Below are 27,854 nucleotides of genomic sequence, written 5' to 3' on the forward strand. Positions count from 1 at the left end.
TGCCATGGCAGCAGTTACTGTAAACGCAAGGGTTGGAGACGGGGAGTGGGAGACGTGGGGTCTGGTGTCCCCCAACTTCTCCAGGCAGAGAGGGAGGCGTGTGAGAAAGCAGAGAGCTGCCGACGGGCTTTGGGGTGGGGAGCCCCCCGCGGACTGTGGCCAGAGCAAAGGCAGGGTTTGGTCTGATGGGAGGAAAAGGGAAATGTGGAGCTGCATTTAAACCAGCTGCTAATCTTGCCGTCGGAAGCCTTTTTTTTTTTTTAAGATGCTTGATGAAAATACTTCTGCGTAATTTGCATTTGTATCCTTTGCGTTCTATAAAAAATAACCCATTTGCATATAGAGAGGAGACGCTTCTTATACACAGTTGTCTACTTGGCATATGATCTGCAAAGCGAATATAATGTTTTTCCGCTTCTGTGAGCTTTTATTAACAAATACAGAAAGAAAAGCAGAAAAAAAAGTTTGTGAAAAATCGCATATCTATTATGAATATTACCTTTCTGGTTTCGTTGAGTTTTAAATGTAAGATAACTTAGGCCAAAGCTTACTGTTTCAAAAGCAGCAACAGCAGTGACTACTTTTGTTTCCTGCAGCTTGAGTTTATTATCTTTCATTCTTTCTTTGGAAGTAAAATTAAACAGTTTATTTTTGCTCCCACAGAACTGTGAGTTTGCCAAAGTGTAGACAACTCGCTATCTAAACTTTGTTCAAATAAACACAGTCCAGCTTTTTTTTTTTACCTCTTAAAACTCACTTGCTGATATGCTCCAGAAAAATTTCATAAGCTCCAAATGACAAAATGAGGAAAACGATGTGTGTGTTATTTCTTCAATTGTATCCCAGTTTCGTCTTTATCTGTAGGATTTGCAAGCAAATTGACTTTCAGTCCTATCCTTTTCTGATATCTTTTCTGCAGCTGACGAGAGATTTGCAAGCAAATAGACCTTTTTCAAAATTTAAAGCAGATTTGCTGTTTCACAGTTTCTGTCTCTTTTGCATAAATACATATTTTTTTTTCCATAAGGCTTATAGGAAGCATTATCTGACAATCCCAGTGGCCAGCTTCCTCAAGGTTTTGTTTGTTGCCCATTGATTCAAAAGCATCTATAGTCTTCCCACCCTGCCTCCCCGTATCTCCTCCCCCCGCAAAGCCTCACTACGCATTTATGATATCTTTATCCCGTAAACAGAATTTTTAAAGGGGAGTGAAGGGTGTTTAAATCAGATTGTTTTTCCCATGGGAGTCACTGCACTATTATCATTAGGGCTGTTGTCCCAGTTAAGTTTACCAGATATTTTGCAGTGGGAAACCCTACATTCACTTGCTTACAAGTCTGCCAGACTTCAGCAGTTTGGGATAAAATCTCCCCTGCCAGGAATCAGCGTTTTAACTCCGTGTCGCTCCTTTGCTCCATCCATCATGTTCACTGAAGGAGATACGAGCTCTTTGCTTGCATACAACTCCTACTTCAGCATAACCGGTAAATCCCCAGGCAGTGAAACTGCAGAGCAGCAACCCAAGGCCTACAGAATAAAATCAGCTGGAGGCAAGGTGTATGGCTCCTGCCGGAGGGCATCTCACCTCTTCTTTCCCTCTGAGAGCCCCACTTCTCCTCGCTTTGTCGATTGTGTCCACCCTGGGGTGGATCCTTATTGCATCTGACAGCAGCGGGATATGTACAGGTTAGGGAGAGTCGGTGTCGCACGCGCCTCTAATCTCAGCGGGGAGATCAGTCTCACACCACTCACCACAGAACTGCCAGTGCCCATAAAGAGGAAATTATGAGATTTATAAGCCAACAGGAGGGCATCGTCACGTTGAGGTTGTGCATCTGTGGCTGGAGCGGGAAAATGAAGCAGTCCCTATGGGAAGCTTCAGAGGCAGTAGGGAAGGCTAAGAAAAATGCTCCTGCTTGAAAATTTTCGTGGGAGTTCTCATTTTGGGACAAAACACACTTCTTTTCTTCTGACTTCATCTTTTTAGATGGCTTCTGTCTCTGCCTCAGTGCCACGGCCCCGCACTAAATATACTGTGTTGTTTTTTCTCATAAAAGAGGAGACAGAGGTTTCCAGACAGGCCAGATTTGCCGTGTTATGTGCGGGTGGATCCTGCCTTCCCTCACCATGACAACATCTCCCTACCCACAGCACACCACCTGAACATCCCCACTGCTTCCCAGCCCTGCCTGCTCCAGCCTCAGGCAGCTTAGAGCAAGAGGTTGCAGGGCAGTCACTGGGAGCAGCAGAAGGGTGCAAGAGGGATGGAAAAACTTGATCCTGTGCAATGTTCACCCATCGCTCCAATAGGCCTGTCCAGGAAAAATGTCAGGAATTCGTACCAGTTGGTGTGTGGATCAGTCTTGGGAATTTTAACTGAAATTTATGAAAGCTGAAGGGAGAGAAATGAGTTTGACCTGACGCTCTGACCTGGGCACGGAGAGCCTCTTCTGGGTTGTTTTGCTGGAGTACGGCACCAGATAAGGAAACCCGACATTGCGAAACCATTGTACATATTGATAACTTCCAAGGGATCTTTATGGGCAACAGAACAAATGGTCATGCAAGTACCAGCCATGGGCAATCGATACACACATCTGCCTGCTGGCTTGATTTTAGCCAGACCATGCCTGAATGCCTGCCTTCCCCAGGCAGATTGGCACAGGGCTAGCTAACCTCTCCCCATCTGGGAGTATATTAGGCAGCTGCAAGCGTAGGTTATTATTCAAACCTGTTAAAGACCCCATTCCATCCCGCTGCTCTCCCTTTGCTCTCCTCTGGCCCCTGGGTTATCCTGCCCTTCCTTGCTGAGCCATCAGTCCTGCAGCATATATAATTTTTCGTCATACAGTAAGCCATATCTTGCCGCGCAGTTGTGGTAAATTGACATGGAAGGAATTGGTGTGTAATTTTCCCATTTGAGTGAAAAAAAAGGGAAAAAAAAAAAAAAGCAAGCAAGCATGTGGTTCTGCAAGTATTATTCTATGCAATTTAAAGGTTTCATGTCCAGCCCTGCGAGGGATGTAGGCTCCCAGCACTTACGTTACCTGTTGTAGATTTTAGTAAGGAAATAGGTGCCTTGATACTTCTTATGTTTGGAAAGTTGCTAAAATTAGACTCCAGAGCTACTTAGATGTGTTTAGGGAGTAGCACTCATTGACTTAAAGACGGAGCAACCTTTTTGTTTCGAAGGGTGTTTTCCTGCTAAGCACTAGGAAAGAGAACTGGAGGTATTTGTGCTTTTTTTCCGTATTGTTGTTAGTTACTGTTCATATGCTTTCTCAAGCCAAGGGGAACCTGTTTCCCAAAGAGCACATCTTGGGCACTGAATCTCCCCACCATCAGCAGGCATTGGGGCTGTTCAGAGTGGTGCAGTGCCTCCGGTGTAGCGTGGTGGTGGTGGTCCTCCGTCTCATTGGAACCATCTTCCCCTGGATATGCCAAACTCAGCCCAGCAGGAGCTTGCAAAAACACTGAAGAAAAAACACTGAGGAAGGCCCTGTGATAATTCCAGCTGTTATTGTAACTGGGGGAGTAAATTGCACACTGGGTACATGTTTGTAATAAAATGGGTGTGAGTGGCAAATTAGCATGACCTCTTCTGATGAGGAATGAGCCTTGCAGGCTAATAAAACAAATGCAGTAGGAAAAACAGATTACAAAAGGATGAAAGATAGCTCTGGAACCCTATTCCTTTAAATTCAGTGTCCCTCATCTCTGCAAAACAGCTGCAATGGAAGCAACACCCATGTGTGTGAGGGCTGAATTTGTTCCCAGGGTAAGCCAGGTCAGCGATGGGGAGGGTTATGTGTTCAGTGATGTGCTAGACTGCTCTCCGCCACCGGCTTTGCCATGTGCACATGACTGACAGTGCCCATATCAGCATGAGAACTCAGCTAATGGTGGGAGGAAATGGCTTTAAAATAATTTGTTTGAAGAAAGATAATTAATGTGCTGCCCACTTCATTCACTTCCTGTGAAACTCTTCTGCAAGAGCTGTCAGACAAGGTTTTCCACCAACAGAGTTTTGCGGGATTTCAAAAAGTGCCTACTTCTTTGAGAAAGCAAAGGGTTGGCGACAAACAGCTGCAACTGGGAAGCATTGTAATTGCTGAAAGATAAAACGTGTGAAAGGATGTCTGTACACTGAAAACATGATTTGCTGAAAATAGTCAAGTTTGTTCTGGTTACCTGCACACACTCTCTAGGCCACAGTATCTGTACAGTATGCCTTTGGGGACCCATAAAAGAGTCCAGGTGCTTGTCTATGCTGTTCTTTGCTATAGGATGAAATCAGAAAAACTTCACGCTGGGCCAGTAAGAACACACACACAGTTATGCGACCTCCTGGTTGTGGTTCTCAGTCATGCCAAGACAAAACCTTATTGTAGAATCATAGAACAGTTTGGGTTGGAAGGGACGTTAAAGACCATCTATTTCTACACCCACCCACCCCACCCACCCCCCACCATGGGCAGGGACACCTCCCACTAGACCAGGTTACTCAAAGCCCCATCCAGCGTGGCCTTGAGAAACACCAGAAATGGGGCATCCACGACTTCTCTGGGACGCCTCTTTCAGTGTCTCACCACCCTCACAGTAAAGAATTTCTTCCTAATAAGTAATCTAAATCTACCCTCTTTCAGTTTAAAACTGTTACCCCTCGTCCTGTCACTACATTCCCCGATCAAGAGTCTCTCCCCATCTTTCCTGTAGGCCCCCTTTAGGTACTGGAAGGCCACTATAAGGTCTCCCTGGAGCCTTCCCTTCTCCAGGCTGAACAACCCCAGCTCCCTCAGCCTGTCTTCATAGTACAGGTGCTCCAGCCCTTTGATCATGGCACTCCTTGTCCCTCTAATTGTCCCTGTAATGGCAGAAATCATAGAATGTGTTGGGTTGGAAGGGACCTTTGAAGGTCATCTAGTCCAACCTCCCCTGCAATGAGCAGGGACATCTCCAACTAGATCAGGTTGCTCAAAGCCCTGTCCAACCTGACCTTGAATGTTTCCAGGGATGGGGCATATACCACTTCTCTGGGCAACCTGTGCCAGTGTTTCACCACCCACATTGTAAAAAATTTCTTCCTTATATCTAGTCTAAATCTTCTCTCTTTCAGTTTAAAGCCATTACTCCTTGTCCTATCACAACAGGCCCTGCTAAAAATGTTTGTCCCTATCTTTCCTGTAGGCCCACTTTAAGTGCTGAAAGGCCACAAGGTCTCCCTGGAGCCTTCTCTTCTCCAGGCCAAACAACCCCAACTCTCTCAGCCTGTCCTCATAGGAGAGATGTTCCATCCCTCTGATCATTTTTGTGGCCTCCTCTGGACCCGTTCCAACAGGTCCATGTTTTTCCTGTGCTGAGGGTTTCAGAGCTGGACGCAGTACTCCAGGTGTGGACTTACCAGAGCAGAGCAGAGGGGCAGAATCACCTCCTTCGACCTGCTGGCCACACTTCTTTTGATGCAGCCCAGGATGGGGTTGGCTTTCTGGGCTGCAAGCGCACCCATTGCTGGCTCATGTCTAGCTTTTCATCCACCAGTACCTCCAAATCCATCTTGGTAGGGCTGCTGTCAATCCCTTCATCCTCCAGCCTATATTGATACCAGGGATTGCCCCAGCCTAGGTGCAGGACCCTGCACTTGGCCTTGTTGAATCTCATGAGGTCCACGTGGGCCTGCTTCTCAGGCTTGTCCAGCTTCCCAAGCTCGTCCAGGATCCGCTCCATGACAGCAATCATGCTTCTGGATGGAGAAAATTTAAATACAAATATTTCTGTTTTCTAAGTGCTCTGTTTAACTGTGGTGCCTCCTTGGCAATGCAGAACTTGACTCTGCAAAGTCACTTTTGCTGCTTTTCTAAAGCAGTTGCTCTGAGCATGGTAATGGCCACTGCCATCACTCACTGGTCCTTTAATTGCTACTGTCCCTGTAATTTGATACTGTACCAAAACACATCGGTACACAGGTTTTACTCTAACGCAAATTCACCTATATATGTAAGGGTATTACTTAATATTTCAGGGACCAGTGTATATAGCTTTTGGGGAGAGATGCAACTGGAGGACAGAAATGGGCATATGAGAAAATGTTCCAATTTTACCCTTACAAGGGGTGAACAGAGCAGATGTTTACATCTGGAGGTCAAGCTACAAGTACAGTAATTCTCCAGCTGAGAAATAGCTAACATTCTTTCAGAGACCAGGAGAATAGCTTGTAAATCAGATCTTCAGAGTGACTGCACTAATCAAGTCTAAGAAGAAATGCAAAGACTGACATTAAGTGGGCATTAAAAACATGCCATCATTCTCGGGGATGCTCTTCTGAGTGAGATGCACTAATATGGCCAACCGAGCTACCAAACTAAATTAGGCCATTTCCCTTCTATTCAGTAAGAGAGAGAAAGGGAGGAGGGAGAACAGAAGCCTTAAAAATAACCCCCCACTGTAAACAGCGTTCAAAATGAATGTTACAGGTTTTATTATTATTTTAACTGCCTAATTCCTTCCCTTTGTTAACAAAAGCAAAGAAAATACTTAACATAGACAGAATTCTCTTTTCCTGCCTTTCGCTTTTTGTACATAAAAGGAAACCAGTTCTCTGAAGTAGTTATATTTTTGACATTTGACTAAGCAGCCAGAGATGCTAAGAAAAATACATACAGGATTTTATGGCTAGCCTTTCCCTAATGTGGTGTGTGAGGAATAAGAGATGGGCCAAGCTGGCAAAGCAAGAAAATAAAACAAAAAGAGAAAAAGAAAAAAACAAGACCCAAAGCTGCATGTTGCTGCAAGCATGTCTCTCTGCACTCACAGCCCCGGGTCTGACCCCTGTCACGTCGCTGCAGCTGCCCAGAGGGACCAAAGCAGCACCAGGGAACCCCCAAGTTTGGTTGGGGGGAACTAGGGGAAAGCTGGTAAATGATTCAAACGGTAGAAACCACCCCTTGGAAATCACTGGAGGTGATAGCAGGCGGCAATCTTGACTGAGACGGTTGAAGGGGGAATGCAGGGGGAAAGGATGGATCGAAACATCCTTGGGGGCGAGGAGCGAGCAGCTGCCACATCCCCCCCACTGAATGTCACTCCAAGGAAAGCAGGGCACGATGCACCCACCAGCTAGCCAGGCACAGGCCACCTGTGTTTGGTGACCGCTCTGGCCACCGCTCATGTCCCGTGCAGCCTGCCTGCTCCCCCCAGCCCACCTCCCCTCCGCACCACCTGCCTGGACCGCATCCCCCAGCCTCTGCGTGGAAAGGGTGGAAAACTGGTCTGTCCATGGCTACGTGATACGCTGGATCTGGCCACTAATATTTCATTACCGTTGCTCTGGTTCAGGGGTTTGACGGAACCTCCAGCCCATCACCGGGCAGCACAGGGTAGGTGGTGCCGTGGCTCGGAGGTCATTTGATGTGTGCTGTGCCTCCTGTGTCCTAATGCCCTTCACCCCCCCTGCCCCAGCCCTGGAAGCACTTTCACAGCTCTGCAAAGCGGGACAGAGCAGCCCCCGCCTTCGCCCACAGCAGGGCACTTGGCAAATATAAAGAATCTCAAGGGACCTCATTGAAGCAAACACTGAAATCCTCTTTTTTTTGGTAAAATGCCTTCTCATGAACTTTACCTCAAGTGTACAGTTAGGGCCCTTCAAAGGTATTTAATTAAGGAACAAAAGTGTTCCTTGCTTGCAAGACTAAACGAGGAACTTTACCAGAATAAAAAAGAAATTCCACGTCACTCTTAGTTTGAGTTTTAATGTCTCTTTTCTGGCTTTCACTAATCCTTTTTTCTTTTCACTGGTGTTTTTCATGTGGACTTAAAGAAATACTACAGTTATCTATGCGTCCCACAAAGTCAGTTTATATTTATTCAGTCTGCCTCCTTCCACATCCTTTCTAGCAGAAACAGCACAGTAGCCACAGGGGAGAAAATTAGCCAGGCAAATTCTCCATCTGTCTCTTTTTCTCTTTCCCGGGGCTATTTGACTGTGCATCTTTCTCTGGGTATTGGTGGATCATTTTTGCATGATGCAATTTAAAACAAAACAACCCAAACCAACAGCTTCATCTACGCAATTCACCAGATGGCCTTAACAAGGCTAACCTTGACTGTGGCTTCACTGGGTTGCGTGCCACAATTTGCTTTGTCTGAGGGCAGACACCAAAGTTTTGGGCATTTTTTCCTCATGTTATTTGAATTCCCGTGTCTGCCCCTTAGGTGTAGCCTCAGTGGTCTTGGGGAATGGGCCCTATGGCCCTTGCAGAAACATGCTGCCAAGATGATTCTTCCAAAAGTGGTGGCTGAGGACAGTGAAAGGGAAAGCTTGTGTGTACGTGTGTGTTTATGTACATCTGTGTACATAACCTATGTACATCACCTTCCCTTAACCAAGGCACAAAGATTAGGGATGTAGAAGCAGATGGGACAGAGCAGTGAGAGCAGATTGAGGTGGGGAACAAGGGCAGCGGGACCGGGGGGAGCGGCACTGGCCATTCTGCAGAGCTTCCAGGTGACCATGTCTCAGAAAAAAGATAGGAGCACTGCGGGGAGCCAGAGTAGACACTGGTCATGTAAATAAAGCAGGAAGAGGCTGAGATCTTCTAGATAGAGAAGGAGAGAAATGGATGAGACAAAACTCAGAGATTTTACAGAAATTGTGGACAGGAAGGTGCAGTTCAGGAAAATGCTGTGTAAGGAGAAGGCAGAGGTCTGAGAGACCATGAGTGTGAAGACAATGAGGGATGGGAGTGAAAATAACCCTCAAGTTGCAGGGTCTGTAAGGCTGCAGGACCCTTGGTTTTGTTGGTATTATTCTGTGATGACTCTTATTTACTTCATTATAAATTTGTTTGATGTATTTCCTCTCTACAAATACTACTTCGAGGTTTTGACTTGGTCATGCTTTGCACGGTGTTCCTGCATGGGGCTATGAGGGAAACATAGAGGGCCCTGATTGGGCTGCTATTTCCATCACCCGGTTCATCCATTTCATCTCTTCTCCCTTGGCTCTCATTGCCAAGGTCACGACAATATTGCCAAGCCTGAAGCCAAACATCCGGTATCTATTCCAACTCAAAGCTCTTAGGTCCTCTGAGTCAGTGCGCTCGTGTCAAGAATAACCCAAAAGAGATATGGAAACCCCAAAGTCACTGCCATAAATCACGTTTGTCCTGATGCCATTTTCATCTCTGAGAGTGGCCTGCCCTTTGTGTCATGTCCTGCCAACATTCCCAACTGTTGGCCATTTGTTCACAAAGGGGAATGCGAAGTACACGCTTTCAAGAACCCATCCAATACCAGAGGTATTATGTGTTCATATGGACAAGCTGGGACAACTCATCTCTACCACTTCATCCCTGGGAAGGAAAATGAGCCTGAAACCGCATTAAAGGAGTTGCAGTTTGCTGCTGGGGAATGCCACTTGAAATTTTACTCATGCTTGGTGCTAGATAATTTCTCTGGTCGCAGTTGCAGCATAATGCAGAGCTGGTTAATTTGTCCACTGTGAGTGATGCTCATAAATTTAGCCTGTTTTTCTCTGGTTGAGCTGTGCATGAAATGACCTGGATTTCTTCAAACGTATTTGTTATTCATAAGGATTCTCAGAATAGTTTGGACCAACGCTTTTCAGCTTGCAACACGCTCAGCCTGATGACTTGCAATTCACTTTCCACTTTCCATGGTTTGTGATTTGTCTTCCAAGTCAAAAGCTATTACCTCTGTTTGCCAGTGAGTGACAGAAACTTTATAAATAGAAGAGTAATGACTATTGAATAATGATTTTGTTTTGTATGAGTTTTTTGGCACAAATTCATATAGATTTGGGGATTCTAGAATATTTTTATGAATATCTTATTTCCTCATAGTACTGAGACAAGTTCTGGTGTAAATTTGCAAAGCCAGCTGTCTTCAATCCGATTGTCCCTGGAGTCTATCATAATAGTGATGTATTGAATTATGACAAGTTGCTTTGGTTTGTGCCAGCTCCATGTTAATCGCTGTTAATGTTTTATGTTCCAAAAGCTGAAAATATGTCAAAGGACAGAGCAAACTAAGACTTTCTGTATAGCTTGCCAACTTGAGAGATTTATTTTCCTCCCCTTGAATCTGATAGCAAAATTCCCAAATCATTGAGGCTGTTTCTTAGCTTACTGTTGTCTTGAAGGTGTTGTGGCACCTCATGACTTGGAAGTGTTTTAAGAGGTTAGCAAAATACATCTCCCGTGCCATAACCCAGGCCAAATCCAGGCCATGCTAAGGGCTTGCATACCATTCCTTTCTCCTGACTTGCAGCAATGAGTTTGAGAGTCACTTCACTCCAGCCTCTTTCGATCCTTGTGACTCTGCAGGCACAGAGCTATACATTTTAAAATACCTCAAAGCTGACGTGAGAGACTTAATTTAGATGGATATTGGGGTTTGCTGTCAGACTCCCTTGCGTAGTTACTCCCCCCAGAGACATCGTAGTTCTCTTCCCACCCACTGTGGGAAGACATGTAATTCCATGTTTGTGGTTCCCATGTTCCTGGGAAGCTCCAGAAAGAGACGGGACCACATTTAAGAGTTTGGGGAAGGGGAAAGGGAAGAAAAGACAGGACTATGGCTCATTTCCCATAGCCCTGTCCCTCCATAGGTCTTCCTTTCATGTGCTTTCCATACAGACCCAGTGGCAGAAGTCCTTAGTCAGAAATAAAATTTTCTCTGGTGTGGCTGTTATTCTGATTATTAAATTGATAGTGGTATATAGCAAAAACAATGGAAGAAAACTATGCGGAGGTAACCAGAACTCTATCTACACTTCAGTGGCGTCAGATATTAAATGAAGTAATTGCTTGGGTTGAAAGATACTCTGTCTTTTACTACTATGTTAATGGTATAAACTAGCTGTACCTATTCTGAAACCCAAAATTACTCTCTTCTGGCTGCTGCCATGCAGGGTTTTTTCCCCCTCTTCTTAACTATGTTATCCCAGAGGTGCTACCACCATCGCTGATGGGCTCAGCCTTGGCCAGCGGCAAGTCCATCTTGGAGCCGGCTGGTATTGGCTCTGTCGGACAAGGGGGAATCTTCTAGCAGCTTCTCATAGAAGCCACCGCTGTAGTTCCACTGCTACCAAAACAGCTGGGGCACATGAATAAATTAATAGCAAGCAAGCTACAAGGGGAACATACCACATTAACAAATTTGCGTTATGTAGGTGTGTGTCTGCTTTTCTTTTAATCGTGATGTTGTAAATCCACAAATGCCACTACCTGCAGGAGTATGTGCAATGACGTGGCAAGCCCTTCTTCCCAAAACTCAGTCAGCTTCACTGTGTTCAAGAAAAATAGCTCCTTCTGACAAAGTAACTGGCAACGCCTTTCCTATTGCAAGACCTCCTCTTGGTTTCACCTGCTGTGCCGTGAATGTTATTTGCATTGCTGTGGTACCCAGAGACCCCAGCTTTCAGCCTGGGTGCCCAGTGCGAGGCACGTTGCTCTCACAGGAAGACGGAGTGGATCCCTTCACGGTGCTGCACCTGAAGCTGTAAGCCCTGCTGTAAAGACACAAACTGGTACCTCTGCAAAATGTTGCACTCCCCCAGAGGAGAGAACCAGCTTGGATCTCATCTAATGCGGGGCTCTCAGCATCCTGGGCCTCTGTGAGGCATCAGCCTTTGGCATTGTAAGAAATTTATGGATGTTGTAAGACACCATGTGAGAGATGCAGAACAATTTCGTCTCTTCCTGGTACCACCTGACTAAGGTTAAGTTAATCCTTTTTGCTCACAACGTCTCATGTGCCCTGTCCTTAAAATGGACGCTGAGATAACAAAGTCTTTTTGTGGAGTCCCTGGAGATGTGCTGGTGTTTGCTGTCAATGTGCTGGGTGAGGTTTTGTAACATTTGGATCTGGCAGCATTAATGCTAAGTTTGCCTGAGCTTCTATATGCATTGCTCCTGACTGCAGCAAGGTCCCTCACTGCATCTCTGTTGTTTATTCTTCGGCTAGAGTAATGCAAAGCTTCGTGATGGCTTTCAGATCAAAGTTTACTCATTAGGTTGCCTTACCCAGTCACTAAAGGCATTAGCTCCAACGTAACAATCTTCTGAAGTCCCGTGAAATCACAGCAATTTTTTCCTTTGAACATACCGCATTCAGAGAACGGTAGTCATTTGCATCAAGACCTTTCAGTGATGCTGATTGTAGTGCCAGCACCCCTACAATTCATTCATTTTTTTAATTAAAATAGTTTCATTTTTCTATTTAAAATTATTTTAAATTGGAGGAAGCTTCTACAAGATAAAATACAGGCATTTCATTGTCCAGGTTCTGCAGTAAAGATAAATTATAATTAATAATAGATATGTGACTACCGCAATATTATACAATGTAGATCCACAAGATTTTTGCATATATTTTGAAACAACCCATTTCTCTGCATGATTCATGAACCAGCTGTCTAAGAATATAATTGGGTCATATTAGAATTAATGGCAGGTATTTTGGTGAGTAGTGTGTGCGTTCGTTCTACAGTTTGCTCGTTGTATGGCTAACACCATCCCGTGCTATGTTGGTAGAATACCTTGTGATAAGAGAGGAAGGATGGCAACACAAGGGGAAAGGAGTGAATTAACTTGGATAAAGCAGGAGAGAGTCACTCTGGGACTTTCATCCCTCAGCTTTTTTCAAGTCTTAGAAACATCATCTAGTTTCTGTTTCGTGTCAGTATCTAAAGCCTACAGTCAAACAAATCAGTTATAACTGCTGCTTTCTGCCAGGAGTCAGTCTTAAAATACAAGTTTTTCCTTCTTTTGACTAGAAATTTCTCCCTGCCCTTCTCTGGTATCTTGAATCCCACCACTCCTGGACTGGGCAAAGCTCAGAGCTGCATATAATTTTTACTGATCAAATGTCTTTCATTTGTCTTCTCAAATTATCATTTACCCTGAATGAGAGTATACCTTAATTTGCTCAGAAACCCCAAAAGTTCAGAAATGTCCCAAACCAGAAGATTTCCAAAAGATTTTCAGTTTCTACTGAAACTTCTCATGCACCTAGTATGTGACGTGCTCTTCTGTGTATGTCACTAGTTCCTTATAAATATATTCTTCCACTTCTCAGAATAAGCTCAGAAGAAGGGAGAGGAGGAACATCGCATGTGCCTGTAAGTGCAAAGAAAGGTATTCTCTAAGCAATTTTCACCTAAGTGGAGATGATAGAACCTCTGTGGGTCATGGGAAAAAGTTCACAGGGAGAGGAAGGGCGAGCGAGAAAAAGAGAAACTATCCTTCATCAGGACAGTTTAACCTATTACCGGAACTGGAAGTAAATGTCAACTTGTCAAGGTGCCTGGCCTGGATGGAAAACCTGGGTTTGGGCATGGTGAGCTGATTATTCAGCTCTGATCTGCTATACGTGTCTCCACCCTGTGCTCGAACATGCTTTCTAAGGCGATCTGCTTGCTGGTACTCAGCCTCCCAGAACAATTGTAAATGGGTCTGAGTTGTCATTGTGAATCAGGATAAAAACGACCCAGCTCCTGTCCAGAAAATGGAGATGTGCATTTTATCCTGATGTGTGTGTGTTAAGCATTGCTTGGGCTAGGGCTCAAAGTAGCTTTGTACTTCAGATTGTTCATTATCAGTGTACTGCAGCAAGCCGAATGGGCAGGGATTACGCAACCACCACCCACCATTATCTTTTCCCATCTTCTTCTATCCCTTTGGAAGAAGTAGTGCAGAATTAATTATCATGCCTTTGTAAAGATATCAGAGAACATCGTGTGGAACCTCCTCCCGCACAGCTTGCTTTCTAGTCAAATGTGATTATGTAAAAACATAATTCTGTTGTTTTAACTTTGATTGATTCAGACACACTAGGCTTACAGCAATTAAGCTAATATAATGAACAAATCATCAGCAGTTATATGGCAAGTTAACAAGCTACAGTCGAAACATTAAACCACAAATGAGTAATGCTGAACTTTTTGCTGAGATTGTTTTAGGACCTCCTAGTTTAAAATCCTGATCAGAACCAGACCTCTAATGTGTGTCCGTGCATCTGATTCAACCCGCATCTCTTCATTCATTGCCACCATCCTGTCCCTCACCTTCAAATGCCAAGGCAGAGAAGCAGCCTGACTGTGGGATGCCTTTCTTTTAGTCTTTGTCAGAAAGAACATGTGTTCCCGGTACCCCTTTGTGATGGGGAACGGTCAGGTTGCACCTGCATCTCCCGCCTTCCCATCCTTATCATCCCTGCATCTCGTTCGCATGAACCAAAACTCAATCAAAGCACCCACAGGGGCACAATTCAGTGACAACACTTGGGGATAGCTGAGCCTGAGGCTCCGCTGTAGAAATGGGCATGAAGTGGTAAGCCTATAAATTTTGGGCTTTTGCCTTCACATCATCAGACAAGGCAGTCAAGCACAGACACATTTGTATAAAATAAAACTAGGTAGAAATGCAGGTTCCTAAATGATAACATAAACTTTCCCAGCAACCACTTGGAGGTACTTCCTAAATACGTACTCTGTTGATGTAACTTTAGATGCTGGCAGATACAGATGTTAACACTGGATGCAATCATGGGAAGTTTTCTCTCCTGGCCTGCTAACAAAGGTGTTTTTTCATATCCATGTATACATCAGCTGATCTTGACAAATTAATCACCTTAACAAACAGAGCCGTTGTCGAGCTTGATCTCTGAGTTTCATATTTCGTACTTGTTAGATGTTAGAAAAATACATCTTAGCTGTAGATCAGAGCTCTTCAGTTTTACCCTCGCAGCCTCCTTCTGTGGCAGCTATTGGTCCTGTGGGATCTACCTGAGTGCTACCCAACCCTCTCTAGATCCCCTTCAGAAATCTCCATATTTTTGCTCAGACTTTATCTGCTCAGCTGTTCCCTTCCACCAGCTTCCTTTCATTTCTTCCTAGTTCACACCATTTTACAGATGGTGGTCAAAGTTACTTTGAGGATGCAGAATGGATTTCTGCCTTTGGCTCTCCACTTCCAAAGGCGCACCAGGAACACCCAAATGGAGCCAAAATGTATCATGTGTCTCTGCCCATCTCCATTCCAGAAAAAGCTATGCACTGGTTTCAGGAACTTGCTAAAACTGGCTTCTGTCCCTGAACACTTTAATCTCTAATGCGGTTAGGGTAAAATAAAACAACAGTGGCAGGTCATTTGAATAAAACATTTGAAAGAATTAGGAGTCCTTACTGTCAGAGGCACTTTGGTAAGGTTAGAGATTTCCCCGTTCAGGCTGGTTTTGACCGTAGTTTGTCTTGCAAGCTGAATCTCTGAAAGTGCGATGGAGTCTCCATCCTGTCCCATCTCAGCTCTCAGCTCAGCTGGTGCCGTGCCAGATCGGTCCGTGCTTGGGAATAAGTGGGTTTGTATTGTAAGGTGCAGGGAACTCTGAAAGTGGTTGAATAACACCTTCATGCCTGATCAGTTTTATTTTCATTTTTTATAAAGCGTAACAGTTGGTGAACAATGAAATTATCGCCTGCAATTGCTGTGGACTACACACAAGAATCAATGCCAGAGTCCTCGACTGTGAACTTCTTTGCCCTGTCCCATTACCCACTTTTGGGGAAAAGCTGTGAGTTTGATAAACGATGGCAATGCTTCTGGGGTTGGTGGCTTTGTGTCACCGCTCTAGAATCGCTGGGCCACTGCACATGAAAGTTTAATGATTGCATAAATTTTAGGTGTTGTCTTTCCCTTGCTGCAGAAAACTATCAAATAAATTTATCTCAATGCTCTACTGCCTCCATAGGAGTGCTGTAGGCTTCTCCTGCTGCTGTTTTTTTTCCCCCTGTCTTTTAATGCTTCGTTTAAATCACTGCTCGCACCCACAGCTGAGAAAGAGAGGTCATGCGTCCAAGCACAAGTAACAAATGGGATTTGCTGTTAAGGGACGCCATAGCTTCTCACTTACTGGGAGCATGTCATGGCATTAAACTGCTCCCGATGCCAACCTGCAGAATGACTGCTTGGGCACAGACAAGCGGGAACTCTGAAGTCGTTCCTTCACTCTCATCGCCTGGCTGCCATCATTTCAACAGCCTGCTTAAAAGTCATCAGCAGAGGAGATGCGCAGCTGCTTAGTCACTTGAGGTGGAAAATGCATTAAAACCTAATTTATACAAAACCAAGTGGGCAAAGTGATCTGTTTCGTTGTCAGTATTTAGGTTAGTGTGTGCAGTATCGCTGTTGCTCTTCAGGTACCAATTCCGACTGTACATACATACACGTTTTTCCCAGGCCTTGCTTGATCTGTTCTGCCAGGTCTGGCTGACCACTCTTTCCCTGGGCTGAAGCCTCAGCTCTGAGGCAGAGCACAGCAGGAGACTCCCTGTTTCAGCGCTTACTCTGATCTGAAAACAGATGCAGCAGGCTTGTCTTTGTCTGTGAGATAAGACCTGACACCCACAGAAACATCAGTGGTTTGTATGGCCTTATTTACACCAAAACCAGAGTGCTCCACTTGACACAGCCTGCTCCCTGGCCTGCCATCTGCAGCCAGCACCCGTGGAGGGGAATGAATGCCCTGATGGACATACCCACCTCAGAGGAAACCCTCTGGGCCCTCAGCAGCATGTGTAGACAGATGAAATGGGGAAAAATAGCATCTCAAACTGCAGTGAAGCCCGCAGTGTGCAAGGAGGCTTTGAAGAGCCCTGGTTGTAGTTGGAGGGACAGGAGGAGCAACACGGTACTCATGGTTGTAGTGTGGCTGAAGGGCAACCTACCCCCATCTTCCATAGTGAGACCAAGGTCTGATCTGTTCTACCTGTAACAGCTGGTGCTCACAGCTTTTGTGGCCTTTGAGCAATGGGGATGTTAGAATAATCTCCTTTGCTGTGGGATCACAGCTCTGGTAAAACCCAGAACTGCCAGTAGTTTCTTTCTTAGGATCATCTAGGATGAGGTTGTCCAGGAAGGTGGAAGTGGGCAGTACAATGCCCCCTTCTTCTCTTCAAAAGAGGGACATATAAGAAAAAAATGTCTTCTAAAGGCACCTGAATGCCTGTATTGGAAGGAAACTGCAGGGAACAGAAATGAAAATCACAGAAACAGGGAGAGCAGATGAGACTTTGATGGACAAATCCCATTTCTAGGACAGAAACATGCATCAAAAATTACCATCTGTGGAGGAGTTTCTAACATTTGGTTTGCTGTGAAAGAAGGCAAAGTGACTGCCACCTTTAAAAAAAAAAAAAAATCCCACTGTGCCCTTCACATTACAAAAAAAATTTAATAGCCTTTACATAACCTCCAGATTTGGCCTATTCAAGCAGCCTTGGTTTTGGTGAGGGAAGGTAGCCAGGCACGAACTGTGCTCACTGAATTGATGAACTGTATAAAAAGCTCAGGAGACATTTTCACTCCTAATTGATTGCAGAAAGCTTCTGTGACATGTGTCATCGTCCACCTTGAGGAGAGCTTGACCCATGGGTGATGTGGAACTGCAGGCCGTGCAGCCCCTTGGAAAATGAGTTTGCTTGGGAAAGTACAAAATCCTCAGCGCTCCCTGTGTGCTGCTCTCCCTCCTTGCCTTTTTGCCTCCAAAGTGCTTTGTGAGTGGAGACTCGAAGAACGGCATAGCCTCTCAAATGTAGCTCATACCTAGGGAATTATTCACGGTGTTATGGAGCAAAAGGCTTTTCCCCACCCTGGCTATAGAATTATCTTAAAGGATTTTCACTGAGTTCTGCGCTGGTTGTTACAGGGAAGCTGCTCTGATCTCAGCACGCGGCTGCCACTTGAGCATCCCGCTTGATTTGAGTGGATCTTGGGTAGACTTTGAGAAATATGGTGATGCGGCCATCAGTGACAGTGCGTGCATGTTCCTCCACGTCTGACCTGTGTACTTTTTCATCCTGGCTTTTGCAAAATTTGTTTTAATGCTTCAGCTGGACAATATTCCTGTTGATTTGCTGTGATGTGAAAGGGAATGGCAGCGTTTTCCCATTGGTACTAGTAAATTCATGACTTCATGGCCGTTCTCCGAGGAAGTCCTCACCAGCTGTGACCCTGCTGAGGAGTAGCAGATGGAAAAGCAGATTTTCCTTTTCCCCTCAGCACTCTGTTTTTTAATCCTCCCTTGCTTTGGGCAGCATTGATGGCACATACCTGCCCAGCGCTCCTACGGATCATGGTCCCAGTCAGGCTCAGGAGTAAGTTTGCTGCAGTAATCCCAAGCATTAGTATTTGTTGCCAGGGCTTCAAAGAGTTTGCAGACATGTGATATCCAAGACCACGTTGTCATCAGCCAGTCCTCCTCCAGGAGTCAGGCATAGAAAACACACTCTGTTTGCAGGTCCGCATACCTCATGTGCAAGTCAAGTCCCATTCTCCAAGTCTGACAGCTTTCACCCATTGCACTGTACAACATGGACTCTGTGCTAAATGGAGTCACGGGTTGTGTCACACACCCAGGCCCCAAAAAACACTTGGGGAGTTGAGAGGCAGCTTCTCTCATCTTGATATTGAAGGAAAATAAGCTGCATACTGACATTTTTCCTAGTGCTGTAAACATATAATATAGGAAGGGACAGGTTCTGCTAGATAAAGTAATTTTTTTGATATTTTCTGATCCTTCAGATTGTCAGGGGGACCAATGCAGCTTCAGCGAGGCTCTGAGGTTGTGGTGCCAGTTACAGCCCACTCCAGCGACAGGTATTTTCTTCTTTCAGTGACAGAGTTTATCATCCCCAGCTTCCAGAGATCTACTTGGTCTTCCCTGCTGGCTTCCCATCATACAGCTGTCCTTAAACTTACTTCCAAAACATTAATTTTCAGAGTCGGCTCCTTTGAGAAGATCAGGCTGTGCAAACAAATCTTTGCCAGGCAGTCTTAATGTAGTGGGAGTAGGTATGGATCAACAGACTTTTCTAGAACTGATGTCCTTTATTTCACTCCTAAGGGAGGGCTGCCTTTTAGAGTCTAATACTTGCAAGTAACAACTTCGGAAAGCTTCAGAAAGCAAGCGGGATTTTGAGGCTTGGAGCCAGGCACCAAGGGGCTAGACCTCACCTTATACAGCGACGTATCCAAATAGACGGTGTGTTCTTTCCAGATTTTACCTTTAGCTGCTTTTGTTGTCAGCCTGTGCGAGGTGAGCTGCCTTCAGAAGACTACATGTTTTAAGTAAATGCTGCCTTTCTGCTGAAGCAGTGAGCAAGTGTGGCCCATGAGATTCGGACTTATCATCCCAGGGACCAAGGAAGTCCCTCCCAGCTCTGGTACCCAGGCTAGATCAGCCTGGCATGAATGGGAGATGACCTCAAGATTCATCTCAGGAGTAGGCCAAGGAGCACATGAAGATATTTCTTGGAATTCAGTTCTGCATTGGTTTTACAGAAATACGCACCTAATCTAAACCAACTTTTTGGTTTTGTTATGATCTGCTCCCCCTTTCTGAAGCGCTTGTAGCAGGTACTACATCATTAAAGCTAGAAGTTGATAGAGCTTTCAAGTAATTACTAAAGACAAGTCTAAATAGATAAAATAGGATTTGGTTTCCAATGCTGAATGCTTTCTTTCAAGAGGATTGCTAAGCAATTTCTTTGCAGCTTTCTCATCTGAGCTGTAGAAAACCTTCTCCTTTAAAGCTGATTATTCAATCAGAAAGCAAGCCCCAGTTAGTGTGTAGCTAATGTTTAACTCAAGATGTGCTTTATATTTAAAGGTATTAGCCTGGAAGGTACGCACTGCCCGAGGAAAGGAGAGTGATGTAACTAAGGATGAATGCATGGGGGAGACAGTCGATGAACAGCACAAAAGAATGAATCATACAGACATGCCTCATTGTTCAAGACTGCGCATTTCTAAGGCAATTGTAGTGTAACTGAAAGTGTGTGTTGTAAGAGGGCAGGTATTGCATACACTGGGGAACTGGAGCGTGATTTGGGGATTGCAAGTGAATGGTAGCTACTTCTGAAGGCTCTCAGTAACGTACCGCCAGTATTTTAAGAAATGCCTTCCTTAAAAATGTCCTTGTTGTAAACTCTGAGCTCTGTGAACAGAGGGATCGGAAAAATTGTTAACTTGTGCCTTTTACATGAAAATGCTTTTAATTCATCTTTCTTAAGGAGAAAAGGCAGCACCACTTAGCAAAAAAACTTATACCGCATCTTGCAGCAGGAGTTATCAGCTGTGTCCTGGGAAAAAGATTTTGATAGGAAATATGGCGTTTATCTGTGCAATCCGGATTGTGCTTGTGTGGTGAATACTTTGAGAATCCTTTCTATGATCTCTGGGACAAGTCAGTACGTCCCAAACAGAAGCAGGCACTGGGTACTGCTGTGGGAGCTGAAGGAGAAGGGTCCACTGACGCCATGAAATCCCCCTCAGCTGGGCAGACCTATTAACAAGCTATTCCCAGGCATCCCCTTCCAGCTCATCTCTGTTTTAATGTTAACCTTCACTTTATGACGCTCCAGCTTGTTTGCAGCAGTGTGTGTGTTAGTGTGACACGTGGAGCCATAAAACAGCTGTGAAGTCCACATAGTGAAGACAAGAAGCAGGGGTACAAGGTCTTGTCTTCTTCCCTGGGAGAATCTCCAGGTCGCCTTGCAGACCGTGAAACAGAGAGGGTCTGGCAAAGGAGGAAAAAAGCCAGAGAAATCAGAGTGGCTGACTGACTGCATTGTTGATGCGGGCCTTGAGGCTTATAAAGCTTCCTCTCTCCATAATATGTCCTGCCAGGATGTTGTGAGATGGATGGGACCTACAAAATATTATATGTGTCTGTCTCAGGAGGCAGTACTGAGCTGTTTCCCAGCAGATGGTGACTGCTTCATGGCTGTAACTTGTCAAACGGACTCAAGAATCAAATGAGAGTCAGGAAAGGGAAAAGGTGAGAGGGAAGATCTAGTTAACTTCTGCCTCTTCTACCCTTGTACATGAATTAAACATGGGGCTGCAAAACGACCCTAAGGATCCTGGCAGTGTTACGGGACACGTGCTGGCACAGAAAGTACTAATGTTCCTCAGGAGACCAGCCACGCTGCTCCCCTGCCCTTGTGTAAACTTCACATAGGGATTACTGGGATCTAAGTCCTAGCAGGAAACACAGAGGACGTCTTTTCCTCACACGTTAAACTTTCAACAGATACCAAAATGCAAAGTTGCACACTCCAAGCAACCTGGGCAGACAAGGAAACTGTGCCCGTGTTAATGAAGGTGCACTTGAAGGTTCGCTGTATTTACAGCTTTGAACATCCAGACTGGTTTATGCTCACTGTATGGAGAGGAAAACACAAAATAGACAGCTCTATTTATTTTATCTATAAATGAAATGGTTTCAGGTGGGAATTATTAGTGCTTGGGCCAGAGCAAGGAGGGAATAACTTTAATCTCATAGAAGTGAAGGAGTAAAAATTTTTAGTGATGTTCTTACAGTACACTGCAGGGACTTGCTGGAAGCAACCCAGAATCAAACAGGCTTCTTTAATGTGTCTGTTTTCCCACTTGCCCCAGTCCATCACTCCAGAATTAGCACTGGTGTAGTTAGAACTTGTTAGACGTTTTACTTTGGTAATGCTGCAAGAGAACAAAATCTTTCCTGACTATTGTACATCAGCTAGGAAAATGTGAATAATTCAGAGTTTGTTTTCTCTCTTTCCTCTCTCCTCCTTTCTTACCCACCTTTATTCCCGTAGTTTCTCTGATTCCCATGCTGGGGGATGTGTATTTTTATATATGCAGCGTGTATCATGAATTTTTGGCCAAAGGGAGGTTTCCCGTGGTCCCCTCAGATCACCTTTAAAAGAAGCCTCTGGGTGTAGCCTTGGGATAAGGGCAGTGGTGTGGGGCAGCTCCTGGGCCCTTGGGGACCTTCACCTTTCTACTGGTGGAGGGCAGGCCTTGGGGACAGCACAGCCACTGGTGCAGAACATGGCACGGCACCTCAGCTTTCCTAAGGGATGCTACAGTGACTAGTTGCCTGGTGGTAGAAGCCAAGCTCTGGGAAGCGGAGAGTACCTCTATAAAACCTTCACCTGTTAGCCCTCAGCCATGGCATCGGCTGCCCTGGTCCTCTCCTGAGGTTTTTCTTCGCTCCTCTTTTACCTTCCTGATCTCTTCTTAGCTTTTTCTTTTCTTCCCTGCCCCCTCCCCTCCTCCCCCATAGTTTATTTGAATCCCACTTGGAGGGGAATGGGGGGCAAATATATTAAAAATTAATATTTGGTGGATGAGACTTCCTCTTGTCTTGGAATTGTTTTTTTTAAATTCTCTCAGGTAATTGCCTCATTCAAATCCTGAAGGACTGCTCCATCTCTAGGTTAGACAATTAAGCGCGCGTATCTGCAGGCTCTTTGCCTTTCTGCTAAAGAAAAGATGTTAACGCATCCTGTCCATTGATCAATTGCTTGGAGAAACCGGAGGGTGCACATCAAGCTTACAAAAATAGTACAAAATCTTCTCAGGTTCTCCGTACAGCAAGCAAATACCTACATCATGTTGGAGTTTTCTCCTTTCCTCTCACACTACTGGTAGCCTGGCCGTTTCACGCCGAATAGCGGGGTGAAATAGAGTAGGAGTGGGAAAGTGGATGTACTTAGTTTAACTGTACCAACTGGGACCTTTTCAAGGATTCATCTGTTTAAGATGCAAAAGCATCCAGAGGGCATTAGGATGACGCAGATGCTTCCATTTTTGCACACTCAGCTGGAGATATCATACAGAAGTCAATTTTTTAAAGGTCCCTAATCTTTCCCCCTCTGCCAAATGAACTCCACAAAGATGTGTCTGTCTGGACCCCAAAGTCACTGTGGGGAGCACAGACCACCATAGCACCTCGCACAGCCTGTGCGTAACCAGGTCTTTCCCTTCACAACATCTTTCCAATGGCATAAATGTGGCGGTTTTTAATCCAGAGGCTCGGGACTGCTGTTTGACACAGATGTGTTAAAATCTTGTGGAAATTGCCTGGGAGTTTTTTTTGTTCCTTTGTATTAAAAAAGGTAAACAAACCCCGAGAGATGTAAGTCAGGTAGCGCCATGCGTGACTATTTAATAACAGGGTCTGTGAGGTTGTAATTCCCGTGGTACGGCCCGGCTTCTGCTTGCTATAGGTGGTTAATTATAGCATCCACAATGCTCCCAGCAGTGGAGCAGAGGGACACAGTGCGGCCTCTTTCTCTTAGACTTCTCCCCCCTCAGCTCCACTCCCCCTCCTCCCTGGAAGATAAAGCAGCAAATTCCAATTTAGTCATCCAGGTCTGAGACGTGCAGTGAATAATTCAGTTCCTCATTTTCACACGTGGACTCAGCTGTATAAACAAACTCAGTGCCTTCTGCAAAGCGCACAAATACATTTCCCAGTGTTTTTTAGGCATGGGATATATTGCTGTAGTTGAAAAACAGGAGATGTAAAGAGAAGAGGGGTCACGAATGCTTTGCCGGTGAAGCAGCAGTCTGGAAAGCCAGTGAGCTCTAGCTGCTGGGTTTGGGACTGAGGCACTGTGAGACATTGGACTGATCGATCAGTGAATCGCGCCAGGAGGAACTTGGAGCTGCATGGCCAAGAGGCATGTATGGGACCGGGGGAAACAGTGACATTTGCCTCTTACAGTTTTTGTTGACACCCTGTTCAATGTGCCTGCGTTGTAAAAGCCACCAGAGCCTAAAAGGTATGAAATTAGTCAGATTCATGACACAAAAGTATAGCTCGAAGAGCCTGATGGCCATGATAGACATGCAGAGGTTTCAGTACGTGTGTGAATGCTGCTGGACCCCTGAGTCAGCACAGCTGCAAAGTGGGGTGAGAACAATCTTTATTTTCATTAATGAAGATCAGCCTTAATATGGAAAGGCTGGCTAATCAGCAAGGGAAGTCATGTTGTAACTTGTCAGCCTGTTGGCTTATCCACCTTTGGAAGTGGAGGACCACAGAAATGCCTTGGCAGCTCCCCTTGCCTTAGGGAGATGGACTTTGGGCAGAAACGTTCTGCCAGTGGAGTTCAGTTTGTTCCTGTCTGCAGTATTATCTGAGATGTGTGCACACACGAATTTTGCTCTAACATGACCTCTGATGGTCCTTTTGTCTATTCATTGCGATTCATAACAGGCTGTAGCTTTCATCTGTTACAGACTAGTATGCGTATCCTGATGCTCACTACATTGACCAAACAGTAAGTACTGTGAGCCATCTTCCACCTCACACAAAGAAAACTGCAACATTAATTGAGGGCACCATCCTGTGTGAAATCATAAATGAGCTGTAAGGAAGGACTGTCCCATGGGTATCAGTCAAATAGTGGAATTAAAATTTTTACAGGCTAAGTACATATCTGCAGGCTCTGTTGGGGTTAACTTGCCAGCTCTTCTGGTTTTTAAATTTAATCTTTATTCTGGATGCTGTGAGATTCCTTCTCGGCTTGAATTCTGGAGAACAATGTAACCAGAAAGTCAAGATGAGCCAAGGCGTTTGATGCAAAGGGGAGATGGTGTCTCCCTCTACTTATTTCATTTTGAGAAGTAGGACTTGGCTCTGATTATCAACCAACCCCATGGGTCCTGCTGCATGGAATTGGAAAAAAATCATGCATTGAATGCAGAATCAAAATAGGGAACAGTGTGATTTTCAGGCTGGGTAGGTCACCTCCTTTTCTGGCTGGGGGCTTCCTTGTGCTGTCTTTCATTCATTGCCTGTTACAAAACACGTCAACTCATTGCCTGGCACAGACCAAGAGAGAAGCTGTGTGTCAACAGCATTAGCCTAGAAGGTTGGGAAGCTTCAATTAAAAGAGTTTATTTGCAGTGTAGAAACATGCAAGAACAAATTTCTAAGTGGTAACAAACGAAAAGGACAATCAGTCACACCCAGAAACAAATCCTATGACTAGATAATGCGGTAGCAGGTAGGTAGAGTATGATGATGGCAGTGTATCTGCAGGAGAGGCGTGTGCCAGATTGCCTGATTCAATTAGTCTTGGACTGGACGGGTCTTGATGTCTGGTGGGACTGTGCTGTTGGGCAGCCACAGCTCAGAGCCGGTTCCTCTGCCTGTGTCATTGTTGTGGGGCAGATGTGTCCCACAGTGTCTTTGCAGCGATGCTGGCCCCAGCCCACACAGCCTGGCTGCACCCGGCTGTAGGGTCGGTGGGCTCCATAGCGGGTCCCAAGGTTGGGCCCTTCACCGCCCAGCAATAGGAGACCTCTGGGAGCATCTCGCACCTCCCTGCCTGCCTGCACGTCTCGGCTGCCTCCCAAAGAAACCAGGGAGATCCAAAATGTGGAGTCAGGCTGCAGCCAGGCCCTCACAGGCCTTGTCACCAGCCCCACAGGTACCACCCCTGTGTATCTCAGGGTGTCTCCCCAAAGTGGGACGGTATTTTCCCACTCACTGCACTTCTGCAGGGAATCCTTTGCGTCTGGCTGAAACGCACTCAGAGGACAAGTCCTCTAAAGGTGCAAAATAGGAGTTATCTGTTGATGCTGAAACTGGTTAGCATCCCAGGATGTAAAGGTGTGGGACGGGTACACGCTGGAAATCTCCTGTGCCCAGTTAAATTGCTCTGAGCTTTGGGGGCAGAGAAACTGGGCTGGCTCTCTCCTGAGAAGCGTTTCACATTAGTGTCCCGTAATCACTGTGGAAATAAAACTAGGTGTTTGCATAAGGCTGAGGCCATGGGTGCGCGAATGGGTTAACCCACAGCAGCTCAAGTTGTTCCAGTTTCCAGAAAGCTGTGAATACACGACTCAATCCTAAGGAGTCACTAAGCCCACCCAGCAACAACAGATTTACTCCTGGCTTCGCTGTGGGCCATTTCCTCACGTGATGAAACACCTAATCTTTTGATACACAGCCTGCTCCCTTCTCACACCTCTCAGTGAAGGGTTTACTTATTGGGCCGTTCCTGCAACCGTGCACTTTGCTCCAAGGGTTTACCTCAAGTTCAGTGTCTCCCTGTGTGTGGCCAGAGCCTTTGCTGTGTATTGTGCACATAAAGGTAAAAGCCACCCACCTAGCTGGAAAGCAAACGTCATCTGGTGTTACACATTCATTGCAAAAAATAAGACAGAGTCACGTTGCCTGGTGTATCCCTCCAAAATAAGGGTGTATAATGCACTCTTTTTTCTCCTCTGTCCTTGAAGGAAGATGTATGGTTTGCTCTTTGCGTGCGTGTAGGGACAGATGAATGTCACCAGATGACAGACAGAAATGCGAGTGGGGTCTCACATCAGTGCTGGGTCATGTTTGGGCAAGACTTTCCTTCTCTTTAAGGCCCAGGAGGACAGGGAAACAAAGCAACCTGGTAGTAATTCACTTACTCTTGGACCACCCCCTCGTGTTCTGTGGGCCAAATTTGTCCCTTCTTGTGCTTCAGTTTCCCTGCTCCCTGCAGAAGCTGCTGCCAACATGGGAAGGGAGGGCTAAGCCACTGCACGCAAGTAGCAGCCTCTCCCCACATCCCTCGGCGTGGGCTCCCACTGCTGGGGCTCCCACCCCTGCCCAGCCCTGCTTCTTCCCGGTGCCTTGCAGGAATCTGCTAATAGCAATGAGAAAGTTCCTGGTCCAACCCCAAGCGCTTATTCCCAGGTAATTATTCAGCACCATATCAGCACTTTGCAGCCCTGATTTTCCTGACTGAGAGACAACTAATTAAAGGAACAGACACCGCATGGATTTATTGCCAAATGGGGAAAACTTAATAAAAAGCAATGACATATTGGTTCATTAGTACCTCCCTCTGTTAAGTTTCTCTTTTCTTCCCTGAAACGAGATGGGATGGGCCAGAAAGCTTGAAAGCACCTGAAGAGGAGGGCATTAACACTGGAGACAAGGAAACCATTCAAAGCAGGTGGGCTCCTTGCTCCACAGAGGTAGCTACGTTGAATAAAGGGGGAGCAGTAGCATTCCACTCATGTGGCTCTTGAAGATGCCCATCCCTGACCCAGAAGCAGTGGTAGCAGGCAGATGCAGCCATTGCCTTCCCCACTTCTCTCCACATCCTCTGCCCAGCCCTCCCAAGGAAAAAGCTGGTTTTTATCCCTAGAGCCAGCACGGAGTATAGATAGATGGAAGTTGCTGAGAGACAGTGGTACGTGGGGCGTGAGCCCTTGCCACGCTGTGGGCTGGCTGGGGCCAGTGACCCGTTTGGCTGGCTCCAAGAGCAAGCTAGCTGGGGCAGGCGGGGGAGCGATCTTTTCCCACACAGGGTGCTGCCCTGAATTTTTTCCCCCTTCCCTCATCCCAGCTGTCATCACCTTCCTCTGCAAAAGATGAACATCTTGTTGTAAGCAGGATTTTGGCCCCTTCCCCCGCTAGCAGGCAGGATTGCTGTGTCTTTTCCAAAGGCTCCTGTGCCACATCTGCTCCCTTGGAGGATATTCATCCTTGGGTCAAAGTCCTTCTCCTGTCAGATCGCCTATGGAAAGCTGGGATTCCTGGTCTCTTCATGAGGCTGAAGGGTCAGGAGCCCCATGTTTGGGGAGCCCAGAATCGTCCCTGCCCACCTAAATCCATATGTCTGAACCATAGTTTCTGTGGGACCATGAAAAGTGTCAAGAGGTCTCAGAGTCTGATCTTCGAAACCAGAGCAGGAGTGGTTGGCTAACTCAGAAAGCCCCAAGATGAGCTTACAGGCTCATTTGAAATGCAAATTTTCAGCGTGAGAGGGACCCCAGTTCATCTCTCCCTTCTTCCAGCTGGTGGACTCAAGCTAGAAAGCGTACAGGAATACCGGAGTCCAAGGTGGCAGCCATCTCACCTTCAACCTTCACCCCAAACAGTCTATCCCAGGGCTTCCTTAGCCCCACATGTCATGGGTGCGTGGTTACGTTTGCTATGTCCTTCTGATCTGATAGATATTTAAGTAGCCTATTTAAGCTAGAGCTGCTTCTATGGGA

At 45.8% G+C, this 27,854-nt stretch overlaps 1 long non-coding RNA gene across 1 annotated transcript in view; it reads left to right on the forward strand.

The window, feature by feature from the left end:
• Nucleotides 1-27,854, forward strand: part of LOC141740410 (uncharacterized) — a 151,313-nt gene that overhangs the window by 46,918 nt on the left and 76,541 nt on the right. The gene's annotated exons all lie outside the window — the stretch shown is intronic.

This window comes from Larus michahellis, chromosome 3 (genome assembly GCF_964199755.1).
Source record: "Larus michahellis chromosome 3, bLarMic1.1, whole genome shotgun sequence".
Classification (NCBI taxonomy): Eukaryota; Metazoa; Chordata; class Aves; order Charadriiformes; family Laridae; genus Larus; species Larus michahellis.